A 13,886-nucleotide genomic window follows, 5' to 3' on the forward strand; every position below is an offset into this window, starting at 1 on the left:
GGGCATGTGTGGCTGATAGTTGAAAGGCCAGAAGTACAGGACAAGCCTTAAGGACGAGCCTTAAAGCATATTGAACAGAATAGTTTATATAAATGTAAGGGTCATTTATTCTCAATAAGGGAACATCGTGGAAGGTTCTGAATCCATAGATTTTGTGGTGAAGGACCCTGAATGGGTGGATTGTGAGGAAAATAGATTACTTTAGTCAGGCCCCCTCACCTCAGGTCTGGCTGGGTGTGGTGCAGCACATCCCTTGTAAACAAGTTGTGTGGGAGTACAGTTGGTGCACGTGCGCATCCATGTATCTTTTTGCCTTGTTATTCTTGTGTTCTCTTTGGTGTTTGAGCCAACAGCTCTGAGCTGCTGGTTGGCAGAGCTCGCATCTAAAAATAGAGCCTGTTGTTTCTTCATCCATGTCTCCAGGGACCTTTTCCTTTTACCTAGCTCATAGACCTGCATGTGAAGGGCTTGTGACCCAGTCTGGGTAAAGGGCTCAAGGAGTCTGTGAGCTCCAGCCCAAGCTCTACAGAGCCAAAAAGCACAGGCAAGAAAAGAAAAAATAAACAAATGGGACTATATCAAACTAAAAACATTCTGCATAGCAAAGGGATCAATCAACAGAGTGAAATGCAACTGACAGAATGGAATAAAATTTTTGCTAACTTTGTATCTGACAAGGGATTAATATCCATAAAGTACAAGGAACTCAAGCAATTACACAGTAAAAAAATAAATAACCCAATTTTTAAAAAATGGGCAAAAGAGCTGAACAGACATATTTCAAAGGAAGACCTATAAATGACCAACAGGTACATTAAAAAATGCTCAGCATCACTAGTCATTGGGGAAATGCAAATTAAAAGCACATTGAGATATCACCTCACCCCAGTTAGACTGGCTATAATCAAAAGGAGAGAGAATAACAAATGCTGACAAGGATGTGGACAAAAGGCAGCACTCCTACACTACTGGTGGGACTGTAAATTAGTACAGCCATTATGGAAAACAGTATGGAGGTTTCTAAAACATCTACAGATCTTCCATACAATACAGCTATCCCACTTCTGGGTATAAAACCAAAGGAAAGAAAATCGTCATGTCGAATGGATACCTGCACTCCCATGTTCATCACAGGTCTGTTCACAATAGCCAAGATATGGAATCAACCTAAATGTCCATCGATGGATGATTGGATAAGGAAAATGTGGTATATATACACCATAAAATACTACTCTGCCATGAAAAAGAATGAAATTCTCCCATTTGCAACAACATGAATGAGCTTGGAGAAACTTATGTTGTATGAAATAAGCAAAGCACAGAGGGTTATGAATATTCATGGTGTATAAAGCTGATTGTCACCACTCATGCTCAAGATGTGATGGCCAGATCCATACTGGCAGTATGTCCATTATCACAAATTGTGAGTATACCCTGTATCCCCCACTCAATTATCCCCGACCTCCCTCCCCATCCTTCTTTCCCCCACTCCACTTTGTTTCCCTAGGTATGCTCTGTCCTCTGAAAATCCAATACACCACTGTGGTCTTTCTTTCCTTCCGTAAGAAAAATTATTTCATAGATCAAACATCTAATATACATTTAAAGAGATATTAAACTTAATTAATAACATATTAGCCAAATTTAGTGCCACAACTAGGGACCACTTCATACTCCCTAAATCTGCAGAAATGGAGAAAATACAATGACACCAATAGCTGACAAGAATGAAAACCAATGGGAATGCTTATAAATTGTTATTGAGAGCATATATTAGTATAAAGCTAGGAATAGGGCTCACAGACCCCTCAAGCCCATTGTACAGACTGGGTCACAAACCCTCTACATGCAGGTCTACAAACTAGGTAATAGGAAAACGTCCTGAGAGATGTGGGTGAAGAAATAATAGGTTTTATTCAGAGCTAGGAGCAGCCACCCTAGTGGCTTCCCAGAGCATCACAGAAACACAGTGTATCAGAGCTTTAGTCCTTTATACATAAGTCCATAACCCAGAACACCTGGGTGTACACGTGCACTCACATTAGACAATAACATGGAACACCTGGGCACAGATGCATATTCACATCAGGTGCTCGGCAAGATTCTGAACATCTGAGTGGCCCTGACAATTTTTTCTATATTTTCCCAACATATTAGTTGTCATTAGGTTCTGTTTAGAGTGTGAGGAAACCTAAACTATCAGTGACAACCTAAATACTGGCTTATTTCCCTCTCACATAGCATTAGATGCCCATCACTGGTAAGGAGATCCATTATCATCTGTCCTATTTTCATTCCAGCCAAAAGAAAATAAGAATGAGAAAAATAAGAAGGGGAAGGGTACACCTCTCTCTTTCAAGCTTGCATATCACCTATGTCTACATCTCATCGGTCAAAACTCAGCCATTGAGCTGCAAGGGAGACTGGGTAATAGGTATTTTATGTCCTTATAAGTCTCTCCTACAGACAGAAAAAAATTACAGCCATTTTAAACTGATAAGAACAGATACTACACTTGATCTTAGCCAAAAGGCCGAGAAGCGATTTTTTACAGCCATTTTAAAAACCAATTTTATATTACTTAACAAGTTGGGGAAGGATAAACCAAAAATTACATTCTTAGGTATATACCTCAGAGACACATGTTTACAAATAAACATCAGCAAGGATACTCAAAACAGCATTTCTAGGAAAAGAAAAAGAAAAAAATGGCCAATGTATTCATAAGGCTTTAATAATCAAAGAACAGATAAATAGTTACATATTCAGTAGAATACTGTGAATGGCAGAGGGTATTTAGAAACACAAGATTGAGAAAAATTGTATATTTTACAAGAATACAATCTTCCAGCAGTTATTTTATTCCACAATTGCTGTACTATGCATAATCTATCTTTAAAGTTAAGATTACATCTCTCAATTGTGTTCCTGTGGCCCTTACAGTTTGGTTAAAGACTGCTATGCGGTTTCAGCTTTGGCTTCAGAATTTGGGAAGCTGAAGAGCTAAATGTCTATTTCATTATTGTCTCTGGCATTCTTAAATTGTGTTTGATCATATGTTAACCTAGCTTCATTCTAATCAGTGTAAAAATCAGTAATACATACAAGATTCATTTGAAAATTTGAATAGTTGCTTTCAAAGATGGATTCCCATAATAGGTATAATTTGAAGAAAAAATCTTATTTGTTTTATGTGTTGAAATTCTGTCATTCAGTTGGTGTGTAAGTTTGTATTTACTTTTGCAAGAGTAAATTGTTAACAAATATTAACAATAATCTTAAAGTATATAAAAAAGCAGTTAAGGACTTTCAAATATTTAAAAAGTAAATAGGTTAATGAGACAAATATTAAGGGAATATTAGCTAGAAGACTTTATGAGGAACACTACTACACCTTGTTTGAGTCAACAAATATAAATTTAAGTATCAATTCTAGGCAGAAAAATAGAGACTATGCTATTTGGCATATATAGATTAAAAATAGCTTTATGAAAGCTTTACCTTTAGTTTTATTTACTTAATTCCACTTAAGCCATGGGTCTTTCAAAACCAGTTTCAAAATTCTCCATATCTTGTGAGATGAAGTAAACATAGAATGCTAACCGTGCCACCCCAATATTTCCTGAGAAAAAAAGTTCAAAATTATCTGCCACACATAGTAACAAGCAGAGGGTGAAAAAGAAGAAGAAAGGATGAGATGCTCTTCCAGAAATGATAGTAGGAATTCAATATACAGAGCATCACAAATGAGCAGTAGTGTGATTGCTGGAGAGATCCTGAGTTCACCATGCTTAAGAATAATACTAAAATTTTAATTCTATTGTTATAGTAATAAAAATTTTAAAACATTTCAGATTTATTCTTCTAACCCAGAAGTCCATTTTATAGTATTGGTGAAATCTTCTGTTTTCAGCTTTTGCTCATTTGGGCTTTAGCAAAAATGTGTGCTCAGTGCCTTCTATTTTATCATTAAGGCCTAGTGCTTGGGCTTCCTCCGTAAGGAACAATTAGAAATAGAAGCATTTTCTTTCTTCTTTCTTTCTTTTTTTTTAGGTTTGCCTAGCCTAGTTCTAAGTTCAAAAATAAATCTCTCTTTATCAGTTTAATCAGTATTTCTTCCTTTACTGTTCACTCATTTTTTTCACTGCTCCTATGCAGAGAGTAAATCTGAAACATATTTCAAACTGCTCTGGATCCTTTTTGACTTACTGAATAAATTTTATTCTCTAAGACACAGTATTTTAAGCACAGGTATTTTTGTTCTTTTAACTTTTGGTATTTTAGTTTTATTCAGATATTTCTCTACCTCAACAACAAAAGATAGCACATCATGCTTATTTTAAATGTATCTTTCTAATCGTTCATAAATAAAATCCACCCTCTATCTGTAGGTGAAAACACAGTCTGGTTTATGAATGCTAAAGCTTTGGTCCAAATTTATGTAGTTAATAAATCCAGGTTGAAGTTGAGATCATGCGGCATAGTTTTGGACTGGAGCACATAGAAAGACACTTAATTCTGTAAAATTGGACTATCCAGTTTGTTTCCCATAGTCCTAAATATAGTTGAAAATTATATTAGGAGGAGCCGAACTTAGGGCTACTGAACCAGTGTCACCTTATGTCTGGCATGAAACACATGTACTATTGGCCTCTATTACTCATGATTCATTCTACTAGTATGTTTAAAAATTCAGCACATGTATTTGGGTAAAAAAAAAGAAAAGAGCAATTTTTTTCCCCTTTTTTCTTTTACCACATGCACAAATGCTTGGAAGGCTCATACACTTGGAAACTCAGCTTGTTTTGATATAGGCCTTAAATAGGACTAAATAGCTTTCTTCTTTGATCGTTTAATCCCTGTGTCAGCAGAGCCTGCTTGGTTAAAAGCTAAGCTGGTGTGAGTCAGGGCAAGGTCAGCCAGAGGCCCCCATTGTTTATGCTTACTGATGCCTGTGCTGCTGGAGCCAGTTAAAAACCTACTGCAATTTAAACTGCTGCAAGTCACCAAGGTCAAAACCCCACATAATCTATAAAAGCATTCAAATCTGATGTCTCTTGCCCAGGCTGTTCTAGAAACATGATCATTTCTTTTCCAAATATCAGCTCAAGGTTTCCATCCAGTGATGCAAGATATTGGGGTATTAGGTGACCGATACCCTATTCCCTGCACCCAAGTTAGAAACTAGTTGAGAGACAGGCAAAAATAAAATGGATTAAACTACAGTTTTATTACTGATGAGGCTGAATTGATGGGTGTAGCTTAGATACAAAGCTATGAAGGGCTTTTTAAAACTTTATGTGAGTTAGATGAACTTGACCCAAAAGAGCCATAAGGAAGCTCAGATATGGCACAGCCAAGCATACACATAATCCTTTCCCCAAACTCCCTCATCAGATAACCCCTTCCTCTTTGTGATGGTAAATAATATGTGTCAGCTTGACTGGACTAAGGGATGCCCAGATAGCTGGTAAAACATTGTCATTATTTCTGAGTGTGTCTGTGAGGGTGTTTCAGGTGTTTCAGGAAGAGATTGACATTTGAATTGGTAGGCATTTTTTGTTTGTTTGTTTGTTTGTTTGTTTGTTTTGCAGCTGGCCAGTATGGGGATCTGAACCAATGACATCAGTGTTATAAGGATGTGCTATTAACCAATTGATCTGGTAGAATGAGTAAAGAAGACTGTCCTCATCAAAGGTGGTGGGCATCATCCAATCCATTGAGGGTCTGAATAGAACAAAAAGTCAAAGGAAGGAAGAATTTGCTTTCACTGCTTGAGCTGAGACATTTGTCTTCTCCTGCTATTGGAAATTGGCACTCCTAGTACTCGAGTCTTTGGACTCAAACTGTGGCGTACACCATTGGCTCTCCTGGTTCTTCAGCCTTAGTGTTTGGACTAGAACTATTCTACCAGCTTTCATGGTTTTCCAGCTTGAAAATGGCACATCACTGAACTTCTCAGCCTCCATAATTGCCCAAGTCAATTCCTCATAATACATCACTGTTTGTATATCTACATATATTTTATTGCTATCATTTCTCTGGAGAAGCCTGACTAATACTGTCCTCTATTGGGAAGGAAAGTGTGAAGCTACACAGACAAACTGGAACAGTTCCTTCCATAGCTTTCATATTAGAATTTGGAGTAGTAATTCCTTCCATTTTATGAAAATATATGGATAGGAAATAATGGTATTTATCCTGCTTGTTGTTCTCTGATCTTCCTAGATGTGTGATTTGGTGTCTGCCATTAATTTTCAAAAATATTTGGTCATTATTGCTTCAAAGTATTTTTGTTTCTTTCTCTTTTTGTTTTTCTGGTATTCCCAATATAGTTATGTCACTTGTTTTGTAATTACACCATCATTTTTGGATATTTTGTTTTATCTTTTTGCATTCTTTTTTTCTCTTAGCTTTTCATTTTGAGAAATTACTTTTAAAAAATTAATTTTATTGTGTGTACTTAAAGTAACAACATGATGTTATGTGATACATATAGATATTAAAAAGGTTACTATTGTGAAGCAAATTAACATATCCATTATCTCATATAGTTACCCATTTCTTTTTGGGGGGGAGGTTTTTATTGACATATCTTAAAGCTCATGGATTCTTTCCTCATCTATGTCCAGCCTACTGTTGGACCTACCAAAGCATTCTTTATTTCTGCTATGGTGTTTTTGATTTCTAGGATTTCCTGATGACTCTTTCTTAGTTTCTTTCACTCTAATTACATTACCCATCTGTTCTTGCATGTTATGCACTTTTTCCACTAGAGCCCTTTGCACATTTTTCCTAGTTATTTTAAATTCCCAATCTGATAATTCCAACATCTCTGCCATACCTAAGGCTGGTTCTGATGCTTGTTCTGTCTTCAAACTGTGTATTTTGCCTTTTACTATGCCTTGTAACTTTTTGTTGAGATCCAGACATGATGCACTGGGTAAAAATAACTGAATTAAATAAGCCTTTAATGTGAGGTTTTATGTTTATATGGCAAGAAGTTGGGCTGTGTTTACCGTCTGCTTTAACTATAGGTGTCCCAGACTAAAATTTCCTCTGTTATCCTTGTTTTTGTTTCTCCTGCCTTTGAATTTCCCTAGAAACTTCTTAAATAAGGTCTGTAGCTTTCAGTTCTTTCAGATATAATCCCATTGTTATACAGGAGCTGTACTAGTATGGTGGTTAAGTGTAAGAGGAGGGTAAAGTTTTCTATAATCCTGATTGAGTCTCAGTTTTTTTAGTACACTTGCCCTCTTGGTACATAACCTTCACAAGTGCTTCTCTGCTTTTTATAAATCCCCAGTTAGGTAAAACTGGAAGATTAGAGGTGGCTGGAGTTGAGCATTCCCCTTTTCCCATATTGGTTAGGATTTGGTAAAAACCAACATTGGGTAGACTCTGGTAAGATAGTTTCCTTAAGGAGAACAGCATGTTCAGGACTTATTTCAAAATGGTTAATTTCCTCTTCCCTCTTGGAGCACAAAGGTATTTTCCTCCCGTCCCCACAGTGAAAACTTGGTGGGGCTCCTGGAGGTAAAACTCATGAAAGTGCGTGGGACCCTCTAAGACTGAGCTCCTTGGAATTTTTAACTCTTAAGCTAGTTCACACTGAGCCTCTATCAATTTATTAATTATAGCTTAACTATTCCTACTACTGCTAGCTCCAGCAGAGGTGTGTTATTTTTCTGTTGGTGATAACAGAATATCTGAAACAGTGTAATTTATACAGAAAAGAGTTTTATTTCTTACAGTTTTGGAGTCTGGGAAGTCCAAAGCCATAGGGCATCTCTGGTGAGGGCCTTTTTCTTGGTGAGGACTCTCTACAGAGTCCTTTGGTGACAGAGAATATCACATGGTGAGGGCTGAGCAAAAGCACACTAACATGCTTCTTTCTCTCCTTATACAAGTGCCACTACTGTGATAATCCACTTATACACTGATCCATTAATTCACGAATGGATTATTCTATTCATGAGCATGTAGCCATAATGGTCCAATCACCTCTTAAATGCCCCACCTTTCACATACCATATTGGGAAGTAGGCTCCAACATGAGCTTTGGAGGGTACAAACAGTCAACCCATATCAACAGGCTTCTGCTCCTGGGCTTTTACTCCAAGCCAGCTGTGATTGTCTGTATCCATTACTCCAATTTTCACAGTGTTAGTTTCCTTTGTGACTTTAATTCTCTGATGGGAGTTAAGAGGAGTTGTTGATTTCCAGGTTATTCAGTAATTTTTTTTTCATGTTTTTAGGACAACAATGATAATTTCCAAGCTTTTTACATGTTGGACTAGAAACCAAAATTCAGAAAATCAATTAATTTTAATTGGAAAGAGATCTATATAAATAAGAATAGTCAAAACCTTTGGAAAAAATGTGGAAAGAGCTTGCATAACCATTTATAAAATTTATAGTACTGAAATCATCATAATTGTAAGATATTGATGGAAAAGAAAACTAGCAGATCAACAAAGCATGGAAACTGAGGAAATAGTTAAATGGCTATGACTAATCAAATGATAATAAGATGATTTCATGTTTTCTGGGAGAAACAATCCTATCTACTGCTTTTGAGGTTAGAACCTTATCTTACATAATTTATATCCTATCTCACACAAACTGAAAAAAATCTAAATGGATAAAATAAATTATGTAAAAGTAAATAATGAAACAGAAGTATATATAGATGATTATCTGATTTTGACTTCTTGACAGCCTTTCTAATCATAACAATAAACAAATTTTAAAAGTAAAGGTTAACAAATTTTATTACATTAAACAATAAATGAAAATTCCCACAAAATTCAAATTAAAAAAACAATAAAATTATATTAAGAAAACAAATGACAAAATGGAAAAAAAAATATTTACCATGAATCGCCAAGTGACAACATCTTTGTTATAAAAAAAACCTCAGGAGTTCAACTGTTCTCAATACAAATAAATAGTAAATGTGGTGATGGATATGCTAATTAACCTGATTTGATCATTACAAATTGTACCGATGTACCAAAATATCACTCTGTACCTCATAAATATGTCCAATTATTACATGTCAATTAAAAAATTTAAAAAACTAAAAACATAACAAAAAAACTCTTACAACTAAATAAGAATAAAGACCTAAACTCTAATTTATAAAACCTTCAGGATATAACAGTGAAGTATTAATGGCCAACAAACATATTAAATATTATATTGCTAATGATAATAAACTAATCACATAAAATCAAATTGACAAAAATGTCCATTTTTTTGTTTTTTAAACTTTTTTTCTGTTTATCTACTTTTCTACTGATTTTTCATTGTTTAGAGCATATTTCATATCCCACAAAAGGAAGAGTGAATTGAAATAACTTTTCAAAAGGCTATTTTGCAAAGCATGCCAACTGCATTTGAATGTTAATATTTTTTGAGCCTTAAATTACTCTTCTAGGAATATATTCTAATAAAATAAAGTATTACAAATATTTCTGTATGAGAATTTTTATCCAACTTGAATTTTTTCACTTTAAAGAATGTCATTTGTTGTTAACAATTCATATTAGAATGGACTACATTCAATAATTTTAAACAATTATAGAACTTTTTTATTTTATTTTATTTTATTTTATTTTTCCTTGTATTCTCTGAGATTTCTTTTTTTAAAATATTTTATTTTATTTTATATTGTCAATATACACTGTGGTTGATTATCATGGTCAATTGCCGAAGCCTCCCTCCCTCCCACCCAACAATGTCCTTTCTGTTTGCTTGTCGTATCAAACACAAGGAATTGCAATTGTTATGTCTTCTTCCCCCCCCACCCCGGTTTTTTTGTTTTCTGTGCGTGTATATTTATTTATTTTTAGCTCCCACAAATCAGTGAGAACATGTGATATTTCTATTTCTGTGCCTAACTTGTTTCACTTAATATAATTCTCTCTAAGTACATCCATGTTATTGCAAATGGCAGTATTTCATTCGTTTTTATAGCTGAGTAGTATTCCATTGTGCAGATATACCACATTTTCCATATCCACTCATCCTATGATGGACATTTGGGCTGGGTCCAACTCTTGGCTATTATAAAGAGTGCTGCGATAAACATTGGGGAACAGGTATACTATCAACGTGATGATTTCCATTCCTCTGGGTATATTCCCAGCAATGGGATAGCTGGGTCATATCGTAGATCTATCTGCAATTATTTGAGGAACCTCCATACCATTTTCCATAGAGGCTGCACCATTTTGCACTCCCAACAACAATGTATGAGAGTTCTTTTTTCTCCGCAACCTCACCAGCATTTATCGTTCATAGTCTTGGATTTTAGCCATCCTAACTGGGGTTAGATGGTATCTCAGTGTGGTTTTGATTTTCATTTCCCGGATGCTGAGTGATGTTGAGCATTTTTTCATATGTCTGTTGGCCATTTGTATATCTTCCTTAGAAAAATGCCTACTTTGCTCTTTTGCCCATTTTTTAATTGGGTTGCTTGTTTTTTTCTTGTAAAGTTGTTAGAGTTCCTTATATATTCTGGATATTAATCCTTTGTCAGATGTATATCTTGCAAATATTTTCTCCCACTCTGTTGGTTGTCTTTTAACTCTGTCAATTGTATCTTTTGCTGTGCAGAAGCTCTTTAGATTGATAGAATCCCATTTGTTTATTTTTCCTTTGGTTGCCCGTGCTTTTGGGGTCGTATTCATGAAGTCTGTGTCCATTCCTACTTCCTGAAGTGTATCTCCCATGTTTTCTTTAAGAAGCTTTATTGTTTCAGCGTGTATATTTAATTCTTTAATCCATTTTGAGTTGATTTTAGTATATGGTGAGAGGTATGGGTCTAGTTTCATTGTACTACAAATGGATATCCAGTTATCCAATCACAATGTGCTGAAGAGGCAGTCTCTTCCCAGTGTATAGGCTTGGTGTCTTTGTCAAAGATCAGATGGCTGTAGGTGCGTGGGTTGATTTCTCTCTTCTCTATTCTATTCCATTGATCACTGTGTCTGATTTTATGCCAGTACCATACTGTTTCGGTTATTATAACTTTGTAGTATAGTTTAAAGTCAGGTAATGTATGCCTCCAGCTTTATTTTTTTTCTCAGCATTGCTTTGTCTATGCATGGTCTTTTGTTATTCCATATAAATGTCTGGATAGTTCTTTCCATTTCTGCGAAAAATGTCATTGGAATTTTGATGGGGTTTGCATTGAATTTCTATATCACATTGGGTAGTATGAACATTTTCACAATGTTGATTCTTCTAATCCAAGCACATGGGATATCTTTCCATCTTCTTGTGTCCTCTCTAATTTCTCTCAGCAGTGTTTTGTAGTTCTCATTATAGAGATTTTTCACATCCTTGGTTAACTCAATTCCTAAGTATTTTATTTTTCTGGTGGCTATTGTAAATGGGAAAGCTTTCTTGATTTCTCTTTCTGCATGTTCACTATTGAAGAATAGAAATGCTACTGATTTTTGTGTGTTGATTTTGTATCCTGCTACTTTGCTGAAATCCTTTATCAACTCCAAGAGCTTTTTTGTAGAGGCTTCAGGCTATTTGACATATAGGATCATGTCATCTGCAAACAAGGACAGTTTGACTTCATCTTTTCCAATCTGGATGCCCTTTATTTCCTTCTCTTCTCTGATTGCTCTGGCTAGTACTTCCAACACTTTGTTGAATAGGAGTGGTGAGAGTGGGCATCCTCGTCTTGTTCCTGTTCTTAAAGGAATAGATTTCAGTTTTTCCCCATTCAGGATGATATTGGCAGTCAGTTTATCATATATGGCTTTAATTATGTTGAGATAATTTTCATCTATACCTAAATTATAGACAGTCTTTGTCATGAATGAATATTGAATTTTATGAAATGCTTTTTCAGCATCTATAGAGTTGACCATATGGTCCTTGTGTTTGACTTTACTAATATGGTGTATCACATTTATTGGTTTGCGTATGTTGAACCACCCTTGCATCCCTGGGATGAATCCCACCTGATCGAGGTGAATAATCTTACATATGTGCTACTGTATTCTGTTAGCTATTATTTTATTGAGGATTTTTGCATCTATATTCGTCAAGGATATCAGCCTATAGTTCTCTTTTTTAGTTTTATCTTTACCTGGTTTTGGTATCAGGATGATGTTTGCTTCATAGAATGAGTTTGGGAGATTTGCGTCTGTTTCAATCTTTTGGAATAGTTTGTAAAGAATCAGTGTCAATTCCTCTTTGAATGTTTGGTAAAATTCTGCTGTGAATCCATCTGGTCCTGGGCTTTTCTTTGTTGGGAGCCTTCTGATAACAGCTTCAATCTCCTTTATTGTTACTGGTCTGTTCAAATTTCCTACGTCTTCACGGTTCAGTTTCGGGAGCTTGTGTGTGTCCAGAAGTTTATCCATTTCCTCTAGATTTTCAAATTTGTTGGCGTATAGTTGATTATAGTAGTCTCAAATGATTCTTTGTATTTCAGATGAATCAGTTGTAATATCGCCTTTTTCATTTCTAAGTTTTGTTACTTGAATCTTCTCTCCTCTTTTTTGTTAGCCATGTTGATGGTTTGTCAATTTTATTTATCTTTTCAAAGAACCTACTTTTTGATTCATTGATCTTTTGTATTGTTTTTTGGGTTTCAATTTCATTCAGTTCTGCTCTGATCTTCATGATTTCTTTCCGTCTGCTAACTTTAAGTTTGGATTGTTCTTGTTTTTCTAGTTCTTTAAGGTGGAGTGTTAGGTTGTTCACTTGCCATCTTTCCATTCTTCTGAGGTGAGCATTTAATGCAATAAATTTCCCCCTAATAGTGCTTTTGCAGTATCCCACAGGTTTTGGTATGATGTATCATTGTTTTCATTAGTTTCAATAAATTTTTTGATTTCCTGCTTGATTTCTTCTTGGACCCATATGTCATTAAGTAGAATGCTGTTTAATTTCCATGTGTTTCTATAGTTTCCAGAATTTCATTTGTTATTGATTTCTAATTTTAATCCATTGTGGTCTGCGAAAATACATTGGATAATTCCAATTTGTTTGAATTTGTTCAGGCTTGATTTGTGACCTAATATATGATCTATCCTGGAGAATGATCCATGTGCTGATGAGAAGAATGAATATTCTGAGGTTGTTGGATGGAATGTTCTGCAGATATCTGCCAAGTCCAATTTGTCTAGAATACTGTTTAGATCTTGTGTTTCTCTGCTGATTCTCTCCCTAGATGATCTGTCTAATATTGACAGTGGGGTGTTCAGGTCCCCTGCTATTATGGTATTAGTGTCTATTTCCTTCTTTAGGTCTAATAGAGTTTTTTTTATAAATCTGGCTGCTCCAACGTTGGGTGTATATATATATTTATGATTGTTTTGTCTTCTTGATGGATCAATCCTTTTATCATTATGTAGTGTCCCTCATTGTCTCTTTTTATGGTTTTTAGTTTAAAGTCTATTTTATCAGATATAAGATTAGCTACTCCTGCTCGATTTTCTTTTCTGTTTGCATGGTAAATCTTTTTCCATCCCTTCACTCTTAGTCAATGTGAGTCTTTATGGGTGAGGTGGGTCTCTTGAAGGCAGGATATAGTTGGATCCTCCTTTTTAATCCATTCAGCCAGTCTTGGTCTTTTGATTGGGGAATTTAAGCCTTTTATATTAAGAGTTGTTATTGAAAAGTGTTGATTTATTTCTAGCATTTTATTGATTATTGTTTGGTTGTCTTAGGTGTCTTTTGTTCCTTGCTTTCTGATTTACTGTTTGTTTTCTGTATTTATTGGTTCCTTGGGTTGTTGATAGCCTTTTTGTTTTTTTTGTTTTCTCTTCATGAATGCCATTTTTATTATACTAGTGAGTTTTGATTTTTCTTGGGTTTTTATGGTAGTGGTATTTATTTTTCAGGAACCAAAC

At 35.1% G+C, this 13,886-nt stretch overlaps 1 pseudogene; it reads right to left on the reverse strand.

Annotated features, from left to right (window-relative positions):
* Positions 1-2,429: 2,429 nt before the first annotated feature.
* LOC134368879 (U2 spliceosomal RNA) lies at positions 2,430-2,545 on the reverse strand (annotated as a pseudogene).
* Between the last annotated feature and the right edge of the window lie 11,341 nt (positions 2,546-13,886).

This window comes from Cynocephalus volans, chromosome X (assembly GCF_027409185.1).
Source record: "Cynocephalus volans isolate mCynVol1 chromosome X, mCynVol1.pri, whole genome shotgun sequence".
Classification (NCBI taxonomy): Eukaryota; Metazoa; Chordata; class Mammalia; order Dermoptera; family Cynocephalidae; genus Cynocephalus; species Cynocephalus volans.